Below are 20,778 nucleotides of genomic sequence, written 5' to 3'. Positions count from 1 at the left end.
GCGGGAAGTTCTACATAAAGTAAAAATCGCAGCAATCTTCTTCTTTCACATATCTTCTGTTGGTTTCGGCATTACAGCGTCGATGAATTTTTCGATAATTACACGACATGTCTCGTGAACAATCGGGTGAACAGTACTTGCCCCAAGTCTGTAACTGAATGCTATAGTTTTTCGGGTGTCTCCTGTTGCAAAATATCTAGAATCATGAGACGAACACAAACTATAAGCCATGATCTCTATACAATTTTTGGTTGGAGTTTGCTTGACATTTACAAAGAAATTTTGTTAACAAATCATTGAAAATACCTAAAGCAAACTGCCAGCCTCTCTCGGGGAGTCACAGTTAATCGGAATGTAGTGACATGTTATTTAGGATACGAATATTCCCAGAACCTGATCTCGTTATTATTAGCAGCTTATATAACGTGGCGAAATCACCCTCAACTGCTCTCTTTCACCAAAGTTCGTGCACGCAAATCTTCTTTTTGTTTTGTCTTTAGAAATGCTGATTAGCTTCGTCATCCAGAGCAATTTCAATTACGACCAATTCTGTGTTGGGAAAATGTGCCATCTTCGTGAGAAACATAAAAACATCAAACGCAACGATTGTGTATGTTACTAATAACAGTTCGGCTGAAAAGTTCGTATCGTTTAATAGAAACACACATTTTTTTGCCAAAATTCGTTTTTATTATTCAACATAATTGCCATCAGAGGCGATACAGCGATTATAGCGATCTTCCAACTTTTCGATACCATTTTTGTAGTACGATTTGTCCTTTGCCTCAAAATAGGCCTCAGTTTCAGCGATTACCTCTTCATTGCTTCTAAATTTTTTACCAGCGAGCATTCTCTTGAGGTCTGAGAACAGGAAAAAGTCACTGGGGGCCAAATCTGGAGAATACGGTGGATGAGGGAGCAAATCGAAGCCCAATTCGTTCAAATTCAGCATGGTTTTCATCAACTTGTGACACGGTGCATTGTCTTGATGAAACAAAACTTTTTTCTTCTTCAAATGAGGCCGTTTTTTTTTTGAAATTTCGTCCTTCAAACGCTCTAATAACGCTATATAATAGTCACTGTTGATGGTTTTTCTCTTTTCAAGGTAGTCGATGAAAATTATACCATGCGAATCCCAAAACACAGACGCCATAACCTTCCCGGCCGATTGTTGAGTCTTTCCACGCTTTGGGTTCGGTTCATCGCGTGCAGTCCACTCAGCTGACTGTCGATTGGACTCCGGAGTGAAGTGATGGAGCCATGTTTCGTCCATTGTTATATATCGACGAAAAAAATCGGTTTTATTTCGATATAACAGCTCCAAACACTGCTCAGAATCATCAATTCGTTGTTGTTTTTGATCGATTGTGAGCTCACGCGGCACCCATTTTGCACAAAGCTTTCTCATATCCAAATATTCATGAATAATATGTCCAACACGTTCCTTTGATATCTTTAGGGTGTCAGCTATCTCGATCAACTTCACTTTACGGTCATTGAAAATCACTTTGTGGATTTTTTTCAAGTTTTCAACGGAAACAGCCTCTTTTGGACGTCCACTGCGTTCATCGTCTTCGGTGCTCATATGACCTGTACGAAATTTGGCAAACCACTTACGAATTGTTGCTTCGCCCGGTGCAGAGTCTGGATAACACTCATCAAGCCATTTTTTGATATCGGCGGCACTTTTTTTCATCAAAAAGTAGTGTTTCATCAACACACGAAATTCCTTTTTTTCCTTTTTTTTCACAATAACAAAAGTAGCTTTACTCAAAATGCAATATCTCACAAACTAATAATCAGACAGCTGTCAAATTTATACACGTATCTTTTGAAGGTTGGTACTAACTGAAAATGGTATGGATTTAATTCTAGTGGCGCCCTCTCATAGAAACGATACGAACTTTTCAGCCGATCTGTTAACAACGGCAGTGACACGGAAAGTGCACGGTATGATGAGAATATTTTTCAAATAAAACCCGGCACGTTGTGAACACGATCGGGTCTCGTTCCGGATACTTCACGGCTTAGTGTACATAGCGCTTAACTCAGCTGCCGTTGCCTCTGCGGTTTTGTGCCACCGTGCGATCTTGGCTTCGGTTATGTGGCTTATCCACGAGATATAAAAGCAAATAGATATTTTTGATAGATGATCAGAATTTGTAATTTCCTAATAACTTATGTTATGCATTCGAGATTACCCTTTTGCCGAAATTACCTATTCGACGAAATAACCTTTTCGGCGAAATGACCCGCTCCCCTCACTGACATTTAAGAACAAACAAACAGCCATTTGAAAACGAATATAACAAAAAAAAAAAGAATACGTAATCCACTTTACAGTGAGTTGATACCTTTTTCTTCATTCCGCATTTGAATTTTTATTGCATCCATGTTTTCTTGCTTATGGTTCCGATTATAGCTTATAAGAGTTTTGGAATTGATTCTGCAATCACTGCTAGTTTTATGACAACTATAATTAGTGCCTGTAGTTTTAATATGTAATGTAATAGTTTTAATTAAAAATTAAATTAAAAATAAAACAAGTTGTACTAGAATAAAACCATGCTATTGCTTTCAAACATTCTATTTAAAATAATAATCAATACTTTCATTAATCTAGTGTTGTGTGTGTGTTCATTGGATGATAGTTTCACTCAGTGCAAGTTTGGTGGTTCTAAAATATATTGATGAAACATTCGTTGTGGGTTATTTGATTTAATAATTCTTAGGTTATGCGTAATTTGCATTGAGGAAAATTTTATTACCGCCATTTTGATGTTTACTTCGAAATACATAAACGAGGAAGTATGTTGATTCATTTTCAGAACGTATGCACAAGTTTGGATGCAACGAAATAGATTTATACAAAAATGAAGATGAATCATAATAAATTGATTTTCATAAATTATGGAAACGTTCGGAAAACCCGCATTTATTTCATGGAGTTAAGTTATAATTTTTGTTTTTATCTATACATTCACGATGAAAATAATAGTGCATGCAGTTTTAATGTATCACATATACATTGTCATATGATTCAGATAAAATTAGAAAGGAACATTTCTTAAACTTCCCGAGAGGTTTTGTATACCTACTCTTAGCATATGATTAAAATTTAAGATATATTTCCATCTCTGCTTCGTTCACAGGAAATACATAACGTGACAATTAACGCGATAAAACACTGGTTTTGTTTTCCAATTGTTCACGAATCAACAATTATGATTATTAATTGAAACTTCGTGAAATATCTAATAATGTTTTTTCGAAGAACTGTGCAAAAAAACCAAGCTGAAATTTCGTGCAAAAAGCGATTAGAGTGTATTAAATTCTTCTCTTTCAGCAATTATTGCTGTAAGCAGCTTGAGTCTATCTAGATATAAAAATGAATTTAATTCGAAAATAACAACTGGCAGAGCCATTCGTATTTTACTTCCCCCACGAAGGAAGTGAGTGAGAAAGGGAAGTCAAAGCCGCTCTTCTTTCGCTCGGGACTGGACGTGAACGGGGACATTTATAATACGAGATTCCGGCCGGAAGTTGCGTCATTTATCAAGAAATACCATAAGGGCGAAGACGCGGTGTTTTGGCCGGATCTGGTGTCGGCCCACTACTCGAAGCGATCGTTGGACTAGATGGAGCGGCTAAATATCGATGTGGTACCCAAGTCGGTAAAACCGCCCAAACTTTAGTAAAAATACCTCCAAACTTACTTTCAAATGCTGTCAAACCCATGCCAGTATATATGAGTTGAATGCATCTAGAGTTTCGCACATGTCCGGAATTAGAACGGCAATGGTACATTGCCATGGAAACAGTGATCAGCATCTCCACGTGTTCTACAATAGAAATACACGCATTTTGTTGGATTGCAAATCCAAAGTTAAATATCATTATTAAATTGTTGCATTCAGATATTTTTTCTGGAATTCTCGACAGGTTTGGAAACCATAGAATTACATATATCGAGCTTAATTTTTGTTACTCGGAAATTGTTTTCTTCAATAAGCAGACAGATCAAAAAACCTCCCCGGTTCCAATAACTCGTCATCAATCAGCATCAGCTGTTCTGGATTGCCGCACCATTTCGAAAGAGCTGTCACGTACCGTAATTTATTCGCTATTGATCGCATTGTTGTTAGAAAAAGCTTAAGCCTTAACGTATGTCACATCGCAAGTTTCTTCCTTCTTCCTACTATTGATTTCTGAGAGCAGAGTTTTTATGGCCATTCATTCCCTTTTTCTTCGTGGTTGGGAATTCCGGAAACAAGCCATCAAAGTGATTAATACCTCGTCATTCATGTTGCGTGTACGAACGTGGTAAATAATTTCCATGTAAACGGTACCATTTTCCTGAAAGCACGACCCAGCAGAGAGTCCTAGACGAGATGGAACACAGAGTTCATTTATGGTAATTAAACTGATTCGATTAAGGTACAAAACTACTTCCGTAGTCAAGCAACATTGTTTCGTGATAGATAACAACTTACTTCCTGGAAAACCTTAGATTGACAACAACAATAAATGGGAAACTTTTCACGACCTGAAACCCCATTTCTTCTGAAGCACTGTCAAATTCTACTCCAGGCTAAAAGTGCGGAACACGCTTCACAACCATTTCACGCCAAAGCCAATTGCGGTGTGCGCCGCACTTCGGAGAGGAACCATCCTCCTAATGGTACCGTAAAATTTTACCGTCATGGGAATCTGAGATGATGTTGTTTTTATGATAAGTTTCATTATTTCATTAAGTATTTCCTCTTGCTTTTCTCTGTTTTTGGCTGGCTGAGACAGAACTCGCACCGAGGGCTGCCCAAAAAGAAGTTCGCCACACTGCCGAGAGCATCACCGCACCGCCATCGGAAATTGGTTGGAAGGCAGGATGTTTTGGGGTGAAGTTGTTTCCAAAGATGCTTATGGACAGCTTCGGGACACGGACATCATTTAGTTATGATGTTTTACTGATTTATGGGACAACAGTGTGGCAAGTTGGTGAATTAGGCTGTTAATGGAAATGATTATGTTTCGTCAGCTTTTGTATGGTAGAAAAAAATAAGTGGTAAAAGTTTACTTTTTTAAGTTTGATGCCTGCTCGATCGGTTCATAAAAAAAAGTCATTAACTCGAAACTTTACGTCTTTTACTTCCAGACTGAAACTGAAACCAAAATTGCTTTTATTTGGCTGCATAAAACTTCATTCTGGTAAGTAAATAATTAATTTATTTTATAGCTGCTGCGAGAATGTTGCAATGATGAGCCGTTTGATTACTCTGTATAAAATATATTCGAGTGAGATCAATGAACAAAAGTGAAAGCACGTGTTTCCCGAGAGCAACGAGGTTCGGTTGTTTGAATAAACATCACACAGGCAGACCCTATCAGCTTGGAGTGAAGTCAATCTTCAGTTCAGCAACGCCATCGCACGGCATCACATTCAACATATCATGTCAATTGTATGGGTGCGCAACCCTGCTATTTTGGCGCGCACGAATTTGACATTTTTCTCCCCTACTTCTATGTATAAGATTCGATGCGGGCTCGCCTGGGGGCGACATGCTCGCAAAAAAGGATGTTGTCAATGATTTGTTCGGGAAATGTGAGAGCTGGATATCTTGTTAATATGATGTCTTTGACACAGGTAAGGATTGTTTTCATCGACGAATGTTTTAGTCATCGACCAGTTCAATTATGTGCTTACCGTAAAATGTTTCGTATTCCGTAGTCAGATCATTCAGTCCTAGAAACAGTCGACTTTAGATTTAATTGGATTCTTTTATTATAATAAAATAAATTTCAGCATAATTTCACAAACAGTTCTTCAGGATTATTGGGTATAGAATCCAGCTTAAAGGCTTTTTTATGAAAGCGTGATTCAATTGTACAATCCTGCATTAAAAAAAGATGTTTTCGAGTCAATTGATGAACCAATGTCATTTTGAAATTCGTCGGCTGAAATAAATTATTGTCCAGCAAGGTCAGTTTCAGAAACTTAATTTCTAGAATATGTCGGTATAGCTTCCCATTTCAATGTTTGAAGTTGTGGCAATGCTAGAAATGTGCGGTCGCCTCAAATCTGTTGAAACAGAATAGAAATAAAAAATGCCATATGAATTCATTGGTTTTTTAAATGTGTGTAATTTTGGTTGAAATAAAAAACATTGAATTGAATTTCTACGACCATTTTATTATGATTCTTTAAAGTGAAATTTCATTCAAGCATAGGATTCAGTTGTATTATCAGAAAAATAAAAGCACAACTAAAATGAATTACAATTAACTCAGTTTCTGTTGATATGACTGTGTGAAACTTAAATTTCTAGAGTGTACTTCACACTTAAGAAAATCCCTGTGATTTTACATCTTTTTAGATGTACATAAATGGAGCGTCAAAGTTCACGCAAATTCACGTGGAAGAACATTTAATATTGTGTCTAAAGCCCCATGACATGAAATTTGTTGAAATAAAAAAAGAATACTGATAGCAATCGCCGCGACTTGAACCGAGAATCTTTGGATCGCATGTATGTCTGTTAATCGACTGAGCCACAGAAGCATACATCTGAGCTTGAATTTTACTGGTTTCGACTGTAACTTGCGTTCTGCTAGCAGGTGCGACTGTATGAATTTAAATGCACCTTTTACCAGCCAAGCAGATACATGCTTTCGTGGCTCGGTCGAATAACAGACGTATTTGCGATCCAATGATTCTCGGTACAAGTGGCGACGCTGCTCTTAGTATTCTTTTTTTTGTTTCGATGAATTTCATGTATGGAGTTTTAGACACAATATTAAATGTTCTTCCACGTAAATTGGCGTGATCTGCGACGCTCCATTTATGTGCATCTAATAAGATGTAAAATCACAGTGTTTTGCCTTTCTCATATAGAAAGGTTATGCAATCACTGTGAAAACCGACTTTTGAACCGAGGCCCGGAGGGCCGAGTGTCATATACCATTCGACTCAGTTCGTCGAGTACGCAAAATGTCTGTGTGTGTATGTGTGTATGTAACGTTCTTTTGCACTAACTTTTCTCGGAGATTGCTGAACCGATTTTCACAAACTTAGATTCAAATGAAAGGTCTTGTGGTCCCATACAAAATTCCTGAATATTATTTGGATCCGACTTCCGGTTCCGGAATTATGGGGTGAAATGTGCAAAAAATTGTGAAAATAAGTGCACTAACTTTTCTCAGAAATGGCTGGATCGATTTTCACAATCTTAGATTCAAATGAAAGGTCTTGAGGTCCCATACAAAATTCCTGAATATTATTTGGATCCGACTTCCGGTTCGAGAGTTATGGGGTAAAATGTGCAAAAAAAAGAAAATATATGTTTTACCTTTTCTCATAGATGGCGCGACCGATTTCCACAAACTTAGGTTCAAATGAAAGGTCCTGTGGTTCCATGCGTCATTCCTGAATTTCATGCGGATCCGACTTCCGGATCCGGAAATATAGGGTAAAGTGTGTTAAAAATTGTACACCATCACTGAAAATGGGGAAAAACCTTAAAAAAATTTCTAAATCGACCGCAAATCTTTTCCAATTTATTGGTTTTTATCAGTAGACGGTCAAACAAACCGATTTCGGTTATTCTTTTAAGAATCGAAGAATTTTTTTTTGCCTTTCTCATATAGAAAAGTTATGCAATCACTGTGAAAACCGACTTTTGAATCGAGGCCCGGAGGGCCGAGTGTCATATACCATTCGACTCAATTCGTCGAGTACGCAAAATGTCTGTGTGTGTGTGTATGTGCGTATGTGTATGTAACGTTTTTTGCACTAACTTTATGGGGTAAAATGTGCAAAAAAATGAAAATATGTGTTCTAACTTTTCTCATAGATGGCGCGACCGATTTTCACAAACTTAGGTTCAAATAAAAGGTCCTGTGGTCCCATACGTAATTCCTGAATTTTATCAGGATCGGACTTCCGGATCCGGAAATATAGGGTAAAGTGTGGTAAAAATTTTATACCGTCACTGAAAAGAGCGAAAAACCGTAAAAAGTTTTCTAAATCGACCTCAAATCTTTTCTAATTGATAGTTTTTATCAGTAGATGGTCAAACAAATCTATTTCGATTATTCTTTTAAGAATCGAACAAAAATAATTTTGAAGAATACCACAGTATTATATATGATAGTTTGATTGATATGAGAAAGGCATCATTACACCACCAGGTGGATTAAAACAGGTTTTTTTAATGTGTGTAGTTTTAACCAGTGTTGGTGATTGCCGAAAATTTGACAGAAGCTGCTATATTGCTATCTATATTCTATACAACATTTTCAATCCGGTAGAAGATGCTACAAGAATTCGAGTCTCTCAATGCATGAACCGCGAGAGAATTTTTCTACATTCCTTCACTCCACTTCTTACTCTGAGTATTTCACGGCCCTTAAAACAGTCTTATAATGATCGTTTCTGTGTGGAATTTCCCAAGAGAGAATCGCAAGTTGACAATTATCGCAGAAAATCGAGTCGATGATCCAACTTGATGATTCTCATACTAGGTTGCAGTATTTCAAAACCCTTGTGCGGTGCATTCACATACATTTTCATAGACACAACTTATACAAAGATTATATGCACATAGTTAGAACAAGCGGCAATAGTAAAATGATTCTATCGCAATTATCAACTGCCTGTATAGAATCGGATCGCGAAACGAGAAAAAGTGACCGTTTGTTGCTTCAGAGAAGATCCCCACAGCAGCGTGCTAACCTTTGATTCTCAGAAATGTCATCGAGAGAAATTCGCTCTCGCACTGGTGTCGATTCTATGTTAAATGAGCCATGCCGGGTTTTCATTGTTGCGATGATTTTCAACTATCTTTGATGGCACTCATTCAATCGTTGAAGAGTTGCCAGTGAACGTTCTTTGATACGATAAAAGCCATGCTTGGTTTTAACTATTCCAATGTGTAAGTCTTGTTGGTCGATGATTTTGCAAATACTGGTTCGGGCACCGGAAGTAACGGATAACAAATTTTGAAAAGGACCAATTACCAAAAAATAGGAATGAACGAATTTTATTCAAATCTGACTGCCGGTTTCGGAGTTACAGGGTAATGAGGGCTTAAACATTGAAAGCGTTGTTTAGAGAAAACAAAAATCTAAAATTTGCTGTACTCTGTGAAAACATGAAAATCGAATCAATCGAGGATGTTTGTCGAAATATCGGTTGAATATAACCGCACTGAAAGACAGAAATCAAAAAAATCCTACTTTTGTTAATTTAGATTTTTTAATTCTCACTCCCTTAATAATGATTAAATATTAGTTGAAATGACTATTTTTTTAGTTGAATTTATCAATTAAACGTGCTGTTATTTCTTAGCTAAGGCACGCTCCATTTCCATTCAACTATTTTTTTAGTTGAATTAGAAAAATAAAACGTTGTTAACCACCATGAATAATTGAATTGGTTTTGAGCCAGACAGCGTAGTCCGGAAGGTGGGAAGAAACTAAAAATTTCGTTTTACGTATACAAATAAAGTGCAACATTCGAAACTCACTTCACTGTTTCACGTAAAAACATTATTACGCACAATCGCGTCAAATGCGCACAAATTCTGAATAAATACACTTTCCAGTAAGAGTTAACGGCATTTTCACATATCAGTTTAGAAATTTAAATATGGATATATCGTAACACATGCGAAAAACATCAAAACAATTTGCAAACAGTTTCAACAAGACTATCCTTTTTAGTTTTTCAATGGATTGTTTTGCTTTGACACTTCTCATGAGTTTATGGCTAAAAAAACTTGTTAATAAAACCAATTTCATTTCTGTTTTCTTTGTGCTGTCTTTCAGCAATGTTGGTAATATATAAATAGAGTCAAATTTTCTGATATTAATCACAAAATTTGTTGTCAATGAGAATTTCGTGTTGGATTGAAATATTGCTGGTTTGTGTCCAGGATATTCGCCAACTAAACACATTCTCTAAAAACAAGAGTTTTTTCAGCAAAGTAAATTCTGAATGTCAACTAATTGAATAGTTATTTTGGAATTTTTGTTGCTAAAATCAACTAATTAAAAAACGAATTAGGTGCAGAGCTAATTTCGGTCATTCAGTGCGTTCAAAAACATTCCAAACGGCTGTCATAATTGTACCGGACACAATATACGTCGAAATTGCTATAAATCTCTTGTGAAAGAAAAATTAGTGAAATGATTGATGCTCTCCGCAAGGCAAAAATGCTAAGCCGAATTGATAACGTTGCTGTAAAAAATATATTTCTGCAGAGTCCGCATTGTTGTTGCTGTCTCATGATTTTTAAGATCAGTGTGAGCAGTTTTCTTCAGTTTTAGAAAAACAGTGATATAAAATTCAAAACTAGCAAAAAAGTTGTGCAAGATTTATCTGTTTGGATTGAACGCAAAACTTGCAGACATGAGATTATTATCATAAAAGTTGCAGGAATACAGCGTTATATACGCAACGAAAACAAAAATCAATCAGATAATTTGTATTCGGTTTTCATCTCGCGAAAAAAAATGAGCAGACCTGACATCACTTTTTAAAGATATTGAACGAAAAGTTAATTTCATCATAGTTACTCCCATAGTTATATATTACCGCTTGACCACTTGTTTTTGCAACTCCAGCACACGGACTTGCCAAATAATACATACAGTGCGTATTACAAAAGTCGGGCCCTCTAAGATAAATTACTACACTGCATTGTTGTTTAATTCAACTAGAAGATTTGAACTGATAAAAAAACAAAACGTAGAGAATTTCTTTCTGAAATATTAACATGTTAATGTTTACTGTTATTCAGATAATATATGTCATTACGTTGGAAAATATTCAAGAAAAATTCATTTCGAGATTTTTCAGGTTTACACCTTAGTTTGATCAAAATCCTCTGAGAATTTTAAAGAATGTTTGAATACATGTATTTTAAACACCATTCCGATTATTATCATTAAAAATAATAGACTGGTATTTTCTCAAAAATGGGTTTATAATCATAAAAACACGTTAATAAAAAAGGTGCTTGAAAATTTCGAGTGTACCAAAATATGTTTCACCATAAAAATGCAGTTCATTGTTGATTTTTCATTTTCAAAAACACAAAAGATCAATTCTACAATATGTTGCATTATAATTTTTCATGAGCAGATTATTTAACAAAATCCATGTTTGTGTTAAGAGCAGTTGTATTGAAAATCATAACATAATCATTATAAATTAAGTTTGAATGTTTTTGTGAACGTCATTCAATTTCTTGTTTACATTTCGTAGTAAATCTCACGAATTTCTCAATTGTTTTTTCGTTGATTTTATTACTGCCTTTTTGATGGGATCGAGGCATGAGTTTTTGTATCAGTTGCACAATAGTTGTGAATAAATGTTCGTAATAACGGATGAACTTGGAAGTATGTTGCACAACACATAAAAATTGCGCTTTTTCCATAACACAACAGTTACTAGAATAGTGATATAAACTAACTTGATAAATTGCACAATCAGTAAAAAAATACAGGACAGCAACTTAACATGCTACTTGGGAAGTGACTTGTACTGGTTTACGAACATAATGCCACAATCAAACCGTTACTGAGCACCATGCTTCCAACGAGTTAGTTTCACTTGTACTAGTACCCGCACATTTCCCATCACTTGTTATTTATCGTTATGCGTAGAATTTACAAACCGAATCCAACTAATGGTCCATTAAAATAGTAGATGCAATAAACGCTGCTACAAACTACAATGTGTTCAAATGTTGTATATTGTATCTTTTTTTTTTCATAATTCCTTTTTCATTTAAATAACACTCGTTTACCGCGCAGGGCCGCCCGGTATCGATTTTCGGACTGTTTGTTTTCGCACAGTTTACCCGCCATCTTGGCACGTCGTACATACGGCAGAAAAGTCGAACGACCTGCACTAGATGTTTCCCGTCCGTACGTTTGTTTGCGTCGTCGTCGCCAGTTCGTTGTAGGTTGTAGTTTAGCAGCACTGCTGCTCTGGCACTGGGCCTGAACGGAAAATGAAGCGAAGCCACACAGATAGCACTGCCAACCAGCACAAACACAGTGACAGCAGCCAGTGCTGGTCGAACGAACCCGATGCTGTTGTAGTACAGTTTTGACGTCTATCCGCATACACTTTTGAACTGGGACAATTTCGTGATTCAGTATTTCTAGAGGCTACCCCGGTTGGAATAATACTGATTTTGGAGAATACTATCGATCTGTCAGTGCGGAATAGATCATACAGAAGAATTCTAGTGTCGTATTATGTGGAAAACAATAAGATCGTGTAGAAAAAACGTCTGAAAATTGAACGGTGTTCTTGTTCATCGATTTTCTGGCTATGAATAATTTCCCCATCACTATAATGGTGAAGCGTTCTCTTCTATCGGAAACTGAGCAAAAAGTACGTGAATTTCGGTGTTTTTAATCATTTCTATTCAGGAACAATAAATTTTGCTACGAAACAGTGGAGTTTGTCAATAGAAACTAGTAAAATTTCGCAACTCGGAACGATTTCTCACATTAGTGCGGTATCTTTGATCTCCCCTCGTCGCCGAGGTCTGCTTGTGTATGTCTGTGGTGTCTGCTTTCGAATGGCAGCTGCATTCGCGTTCGGTGTGCTGCTCGGGTAAAGTCATACTTGAAATATGTGATACAAGGTGCAAGGAACCTTATTTGAAGTGAAAAATCGTTTGCTAGAACAGCGACCTCTCGCTCGCAAACGTCAAGTGCATCGAAATAGTCGGTTGAATCGGCGTTGCTTCGGCTCGAAACTTTGCCCATCCACGGTGACTGGTTAATGGCGAAAAAGGCTGCCATTTTCAACGCCATTTCAATATGGTCGGAAGCATTCATTAATCATGTGCTGTGGGGAACCGGAAATCACTTCGTTCTAGTTCGATCGCACCTAGAACGAATCGGTGCATCAGTCCATCTCGGATGCCGGTTGGTGCAAAATTCAAGCGGCAACAGCAGTCAAATGTGTTTATAGATGAACGAAAATTGAAGACCTTTTTTTACTGTTCTGGCACGGTAGAAAGTTGTTGGCATTACCCAGTAAATGATTGTTACGCGTTCAAATTAAGTTGTTGACTTTTCCACTGCTAAGTGAATAGATATCCACGAGTGACAGACAACCACAAAGCAAGGGGTGGTGTATTGCGCGAAGATAAATATTCCTTACTTGAACTCAGCTGCGATAGAAACACTTCACCATTAGAATTTGACAAATTAATTTTCAAAAACTCATTATTACAGTGCTTTGAATGTTATCAAATGAAATGAGAATAGGATCTATTGTGGAACGGGGATAATCAAACACAGGAAACCACAAAGGAAGAACATAAACTGTCTATATTACCAGTAAAAGTTGCAATAACTGTCATTGACAGGCATGCAGGCAAGCAGGCGTATATGACTGTGACAAGTGTGACAAGTGAAATCCTTCTACAGTTGTCAAACGGGAAGATATAAGAAAGCGTGCAATAGACATTCCGTGGAACGATGATGGACTGATGAAAATCCAATCAGACAATGAACCTTCATCGGCAGCAAACGTACTGAAAAGGTAAGGTTTGATGACTGATAAGAGTATTCCATTTTTGGCACTCGAAACGGAACATGTTCTTCTCTACTCACAGGACGAACGGTCATTAAAAAGCAATGCTTCGTATGGAAAGAGGGTCATAAATCGTTATCATCCCCCGGTTGCTTCTTACGGTGCTGGCCTGTATATCCTGAGAGAAACATTAAAACTTCAACTTTTAAGGGTTACTGTTATTATACCCATGCTTTTATTACCGCCACACGGCTGGAACTTTCCGTTCGGGTAGGAATCGATACGGATGTGGCCGTGCTCCGGTGCCAGGCGGACATATTTTGCTCTGTGTGCCTTCACCATTTATATTTTTACCAGTGGTGTTCGTGCGAGACCATGGCAAGTGTTTGTACCATCCATCCTCTGGCAATGTTCCGCAAAAACGATGGTACGATGGTGCCAGGTAGAGGAACGTCCGACCATCGCTTTTTTTGTGTGTGCGCTTCCAGTACGTGACGCTCAACTGTTATACGAATGCGGCGAAAGTGTTGCCTTCTTATTATATTCTGTCGCTTTCGGACGTATTCGACTGGTTTTGGTTGGTTCTAGATATTGATGTAAACAGTAATATTTTTAATTTCTGTTAAATAATTGGCATTCAAAAGCTGGAGAAAATCTGTTGATGATAGAAATTTTTAGTTTTATGAAATTCCAAATTCTCTTTGACATACAGTGCTCTCCGGTAACTAACCATAAATGTCAACAACCAGTAGATCAGTTTTTGCAATGACTGAGCGGAAATATATATTGGAGAAGCTAAGTGAAAGAAAAACTAACAGAAAAGATGAATTTTTGGAAAAAGATACGCTCAGAGACAGGACTCGAACCTGCGTTCTTATGCATTCCGTGCATACGCGCTACCATTTCGCCACTCTGATCTTGTTTTAGTCACTCTAAAACGCGAAACAGACATAGTAGCAACGTACATCGAACATGGTCTACATCCTGGCCGTCACCCGACCGATACCTTACATCCAAACCAGTAGATGTTTTTTGAGTACTGTTACGATCAGTACAGCCGGAATTCGTTAGTTGAAACTTCGTTGGTTGAAGTGCTTGTTAGTTGGATATACGTTAGTTGGAGCATACTTACCGTTCGTATATTTTCCTGGACGAAAAACAGTACATCTTGCGAAAAAATAAAAAAAATACAGCACATTGACTTTAAAAAAAACAGTACATTTTTGCAGTACGCATTTAATCTAACAGTGGTGAATAAAAAATCAAAAGCAAATGATTTTCAGATGATTTATTTCCAAAATCTCAACAGTTTATCTTCTTATTCTACCTTTTCAAGGTATCTTTTTAGTTCAATATAAACTAACGAAAATGCACAGTCACAAACTTGGTTTTATGGGTATTAGTCAAAGAGAAAAATAAATAAATAAAATGGCCGAATCAACCAACAAAAATCAGATATTGTTTTTCAAACGAATATTTTGAACGGTGATTGTGATTTAGTGAATTCTTTCTTTTTGGTGGAGACAATTTTTCTTTTGTTTTGAGTCAACAAAATTTAGTAAAATTTTTGTGACGCGCTTTGAAAAAGATTGGATAATAAAAAAAAAACACGATGAAAAGGACAGAAAGACACAAATACGTTTAATGTTTGCCTGTATTCATATTGACTACCTGATGTCACTTTTCTTTCTGACGTTTTGTATTGCGACAAATCGAAATCTACAAATAATACAGTACATTTTAAATGGAAAATACAGTACAAACTAAAATACAGTACATTTTAAATGGAAAATACAGTACAAACTAAAATACAGTACATTTAAGGGTAAAACAAAGTACGCAGTATTTGGGTCAAAAATACAGTACAATACTATATGATACAGTACGGATACAAGTGTTAAGTATACACAATTTTCAAAGCATTGCTATGTCCAAATCTAATGTAAATTGTATTGACGTTAGAACGGTAATATTCTGAAGTGGTTCATAAATCTTATTCGGAACTATTATTGAGAAAACATCAACTAAAAATTACAATATGCGTTCATCCCGAAAGTATCAGTCATTCCGATTAGCGAACATAATCCGCTAGATGAACGTGCATTATTTTGATAAAAAATGGTACAAAAAATGGTTCCTTCATTAATCTTATACTGTCAACAATAATCATTTCCAGTCACGGAATTCCAATAGGAAGTTTTTCTCTCTCAAATCCAATCTGCAGCTACGGTCACTAGTATAAATGAAACGAACTGGTTCCGTGCGGTGCTTTTAGTTGAGGCTACATTGGACTACAGCGTTTCAAAATTGAACACTTTCGTTTTGTTGGATTTGTTAAAAGAACTTGATTTATTTTAGAGAATTTGAATATGCAATAATACTCAATATGCTTATAATAGAATTCAACCAGTATTTCGCTTGAAAAAATAGTACTTATAATGATCGAACGGAAAGGTCTTTTCACAGTAGTTTACTGAGATCGGTGAAGAGAAATTATTTCTTCGTTATATCATTGACTTTTCTGACAGCTCCCCGATCAGATGGGAATAACAGAATTATAACAACTGGAGTAATTTAGTTCAGAAATATTTTGTAACAAATTTTGAAATATTTTTGGCTGGTAAGCTGTTAAAATAAAAAAAACATAACAATAAAGACTGTAGCGGGAACAAAATCGTAACAGATTTTGAAACGTTTGTATCACAATTATAATTGAATTTGATACAACTACTGAAGTCTGCAAGCAGGAATTTATAACAATAGTTGTAATACATTAGATAGCAAATTTAACACAGAAAAACTATATCACAGCCACTTTTAGCATCGTTTCAATCCAAAATTTATGAATGATTTTTTTATTATATGAATAATTTATTTAGTGATCTGATTGCTTCTTTAAGTTTTTCGAAATTCTGATCATTATTGTTCGATATAAAGCAACGGAAGAACTCATTTTTTCTAATAATGAACGTTGTCATGAGTCTTACAAATGAAAATAAACCATCATAACTGATTTTGTTATTATATTGTTATCATAAGTTTTAACTTTCAACAGTTTTCATTTGTTAAATATCTCAAAATAACACAAATTGTTATACATATCAACTGTTGATATACTTGTGTTATGATTTAGTTATGTGCGTCTGATGTGGGTCACTTACAAACACAAATGTCCATTTGCCATTTTGCTTAAGTATTCTTAATATAACCAAAAAAGACAGTATAAAGTATATTTTAAAAATGTTTTTGCGTCATGATTTTGTGAGAGAACGCTAAGTTTTCAATCGAAATGATGTTAAACTAAGTTGGACTAAATGATACCGTTCCATAGATACTGTGAATTTGAATTAACGATTACTAGAAATCTAAAACTTTCGATCGTTTGGGAATGTTTCTCGTGCTAGTCTAGCCGTCTAGTGCCGGTAGCGGTCTCGCAACTGGCTACGGTCCACCTGTACCGGTGGTATAAGCCCACCAAACAGGTAAGCCGTGTGGCATCCGGCGACCAAGAATTGATCCACTGGTTTCCTGTTCCATGTCGTAAGAGGCCACAGAAATAGGAACTCCCAAATCAAGGTGTATTTCCGTGCCGATGATTGAATGGCTGCAGGAGGTTAAACAATGCAGTCGTGAACGGAATATCTTGGGTTTTGCCTTTACTTATAATCTTTATCTACAGCATTAATTTCAGCTCCATTCTCTAACAAAAAATTGAGTCTATTATAGTTTGAATTTTCATGTCATACTGTTTGGCCATCAGTATTACGAACGTTGGTAATAATGCTTAATGATTCAGGATCTGCTTCTATCTACTTCAAACTGTTATTTCTATTTTTGTTGTATTGAAAAATACTATAGTTTAGTTTTTTCTTTAAAGTGATCATATTTTGCTTCAATAAAATGTTTATAAATATCGAATACATTAAGAGCTATAAAAAATGGAACGGTCATACGGTCGGTCCAGTTTTGTAGTACATTTTCGATTGTATGCAGCTTTATTTCAGCTATGGCTGCACGAAAGTTGTCTTTCAAGGCTTGAATTGTCTCTGGCTTGTCCACATAATACTTATCTTTGACAGCCCTCCAAAAATAATAGTCTACCGGCGTCAAATCACAGCTCCAAGGCGGCCAAACGACATCCGAATTTCGACTGATAATTCGATCTTCGACGACTGTGCGCAGAAGATCGATCGTAGCGTAGGCTGTGTGCCACGGAGCGCCGTCTTGTTGAAACCAAATGGTGTCCAAGTTTTCATCTTCAAGTAACGGGAAGAACCAATCGCTAATCATGGCGCGGTAGCACTCGCCATTGACCGTGGCGGCGGCTCCTGCCTCATTTTAGAAGAAAAATTGCCCAATGATGCCACCAGACCCAAATCCGCACCAAACCGTCACTCTCTGAGGATGCATCGGCTTCTCCATGATACCGTGCAGGTTTTCCGTCCCCCAGATGCGACAATTTTGCTTATTAACATACCCACCGAGATGAAAATGTTCCTCATCCGAGAAGATGATTTTTTGGCAAAAATCGGCGTCTTCTTCAAGCAACATTACCATGATTTTCAAAGTAAAACTGCACTATTTTCACGCGTTCCTCAAGCGTATACACAATCATTTTCGTTCAGCGGAAGGATGAAACTAAGTTTCTGTCAAATCAGAAGTGACATTAAGGTTACCAATGTCAAAATAACCGCTAGTCCAAAAAAAAAAATTAGACGCGGACCCTGTATTTTGATATAAAATCAATGTAAGGTGAATTTGCCTATAACCATTGAGAAATTGTTTCTGTTGCTCGGACTTAAACTCTTCAAATGTAGTAGCAAATATGGATAATCTATTTTCTAATTCCTGCATTTTATGAGGTCTCGTGCAAACCCAAATTGTTGCAGAAGTGTGTTCTTTTAGAAATTTTAATAATAAAATTACTTTTTTTTAATGCTCTTCATTAATGATTTCATCAAAACCACCAAACAATAGTCGTATTGGTTTATAAATAGATATTACCGGTTTCTGTGAACAATATTTGAATAACCTTTTTGCCAACTTCGTATTTAAACCACCACTTTCGACTGTGGATAAAAGTTTAAAACCTGATCTATATTCTATGACCGTTGTTCTTGTTTAGTTGGGAAAAATGCAATTTTATCCTGACAGTTCTTGAAATCTATTCGAATTATCCAGGCCGTTGTGATTTTTCGTTCTGATAAACTAGTTAAAGTAGTTGTTTTACCGATGCCTGGCTCATCAACAATAATTACGACTTGATCTTTGATTGCTTTAATAAATTTAGTTTCATCATAGAGCTTTGGTTTCTTGTCGACATACTTACGTAAAATATCTAAAGATCCATGAGACTTAAGCCAAATTTTTTTTCTTATTAGTATTGTTGTTTTCTACATGTAGCCAACGAATAGAGTCACATCCGTTTTTTACTAATTCATCAAATTTTTCTTGTCCCTTTTTCTTTTTGGGTTATTATATTTTGCTTTAGTTAATTCTCTTTTTCTTTGTTCAATTGAAATGTTTTTGGAACACCATCCTCATCTATTCCAGTAGAAAGGAATGAACTTCAGGTTTATCTTTTATCAATTCAATTTGATCTTTTTTCTTGATAATAAAATTCTCTCCTAAGATAAAAATTAGGATTATAAAGTTGTCGCAGTTAAACTTTCTGAGATGTTACTTCTATCCAATAAATTATTTTCTCAGGATTGTTACGACACAAGGATTTGAAAATTTTTAAGTTTATTACAACCTAGAGTTATGATGATTCTTGTATCATCAGCAGCGTCTTTCTTGAAAAAAAAACTCACTTGTTGTAATTAACCTTCTCTGTTTTGTTTCTTCTATTTATCTTTAGTTTTCTTATTAATTAATTTTGTATTGCTTCAAAATCGTTCCGATCAATACCAGTGATCATAAAAAGCCTAGATTGATCTGAAGTTTTTGATAAATCATTTACTACATTCTCTACTAGAACTGAAATACTGTCGTTCAAGGCTGCTGTTTGCTTGATCTTAGCAAAGAGCATAATTCTACCAAAAGGTAATTATTATAATTTTGATATTCTAATAATTGATAGAGCATTATCGTACTCCAGAAACTATCTTACGAGGAAATGTAATACAAAATTTTGTCTTCTGAATTACTTAAAAAAAAAATCTTTCAAATCATCGGCAATGTTATTTTGAAACTTAATATCATATTCTTTGAATATTTCAAAATATTCTACGCTGAAGCGAATAGATAAAAAACTGTCAATTTTTTGCGATATTTCATCCAACAAAGTTCGTTCTTCCGTAGATGCTAAAAACCTACCCTCATCTACAATTTTCTCATTAAACAACTGTATCATTTTCTTTTGTATGTGTTTACTAGTTAAATCTGTAAACTTACTTTCTTTTTTATTACCAAGTTCGATTTCATTCGGTTGATTAACTGCAAATACTAAATGTTCTAAAAAGTTTTCATTTCTATCGTTGGATATTGTCTGTCCTACATTTCGATTATTGGTTCTTTTGGTAAAATGTCATTATTTTATCTTGTTATAGCTTCAGCCTGGCATTTAACATCATCGACTAAGTCGATATTAGTATAAACAATTACTTCATTTATCTCATCAAATGGTTTTTTTTATCGTACCCTGATATAAAAAGAAATTTTTTATTAAACTATAATCTCTTGCACTTTCAGTTGATAAATCTTTTTCGATTAATCTAATCGATTTTTTAGCTTGTAAACATAAACCTTCTTCTGCTACATTCGCATTTCTATATTCAAAAACTATATCGTCAAATTTTTCAGCATCTTCCATCTCTGTTGCTAATCTACAAGAATAGGATTTCTTAATTCCTCTATATAAAAACACTGTTATCAATTAGCGATACATCTAGTTTGGTTAATTTATAGTTTTCTAATTTTGGCTTCAATTCTGTAATAAAATCATTTTAAAATATGGTATTTTTGATATTTTGGAGCTACTTTCTAAATTTATAATGTCATTTTCTTCTCTTGTTATATCATCAGCTTTGCGTTTAACATCATCGGCTAAATCGATATTAGTATAAACAATTACTTCTTTTATTACATCGAATAGCTTTTTTTCTATCGTACCCTGATATAAAAGGAAATACTTTATTTAACTATAAACCCTTGCACTTTCAGTTGGTAAATCTTTTGTGGTCATCTTTTTCGATTCATCTAATCGATTTTTAGCTTGT

At 35.6% G+C, this 20,778-nt stretch overlaps 2 protein-coding genes across 7 annotated transcripts in view; both read left to right on the top strand.

Moving 5' to 3' along the window:
• Positions 1-20,778, top strand: part of LOC131427989 (protein tincar) — a 420,815-nt gene that overhangs the window by 98,097 nt on the left and 301,940 nt on the right. For all 3 annotated transcript variants that reach the window (XM_058591611.1, XM_058591610.1, XM_058591609.1), the window contains one exon: positions 5,153-5,205. The gene's annotated coding sequence lies outside the window, so the exon portion shown is untranslated. The remainder of the gene's footprint in view (positions 1-5,152; positions 5,206-20,778) is intronic.
• The window catches only part of LOC131427990 (kinesin-related protein 6-like), a 66,454-nt gene continuing 57,384 nt past the window's right edge, over positions 11,709-20,778 (top strand). Inside the window, exons 1-2 of one of the 4 annotated variants that reach the window (XM_058591615.1) lie at positions 11,709-12,220; positions 13,258-13,567. The gene's annotated coding sequence lies outside the window, so the exon portion shown is untranslated. Of the gene's footprint in view, positions 12,404-13,257; positions 13,568-20,778 lie in introns of all 4 variants that reach the window. The other 3 variants (XM_058591613.1, XM_058591614.1, XM_058591612.1) reach the window with 3 other exon arrangements.

The sequence above is a fragment of the Malaya genurostris genome, chromosome 2 (genome assembly GCF_030247185.1).
Source record: "Malaya genurostris strain Urasoe2022 chromosome 2, Malgen_1.1, whole genome shotgun sequence".
Lineage (NCBI taxonomy): Eukaryota > Metazoa > Arthropoda > Insecta > Diptera > Culicidae > Malaya > Malaya genurostris.
This window is presented reverse-complemented; position numbering and strand designations above follow the sequence as displayed.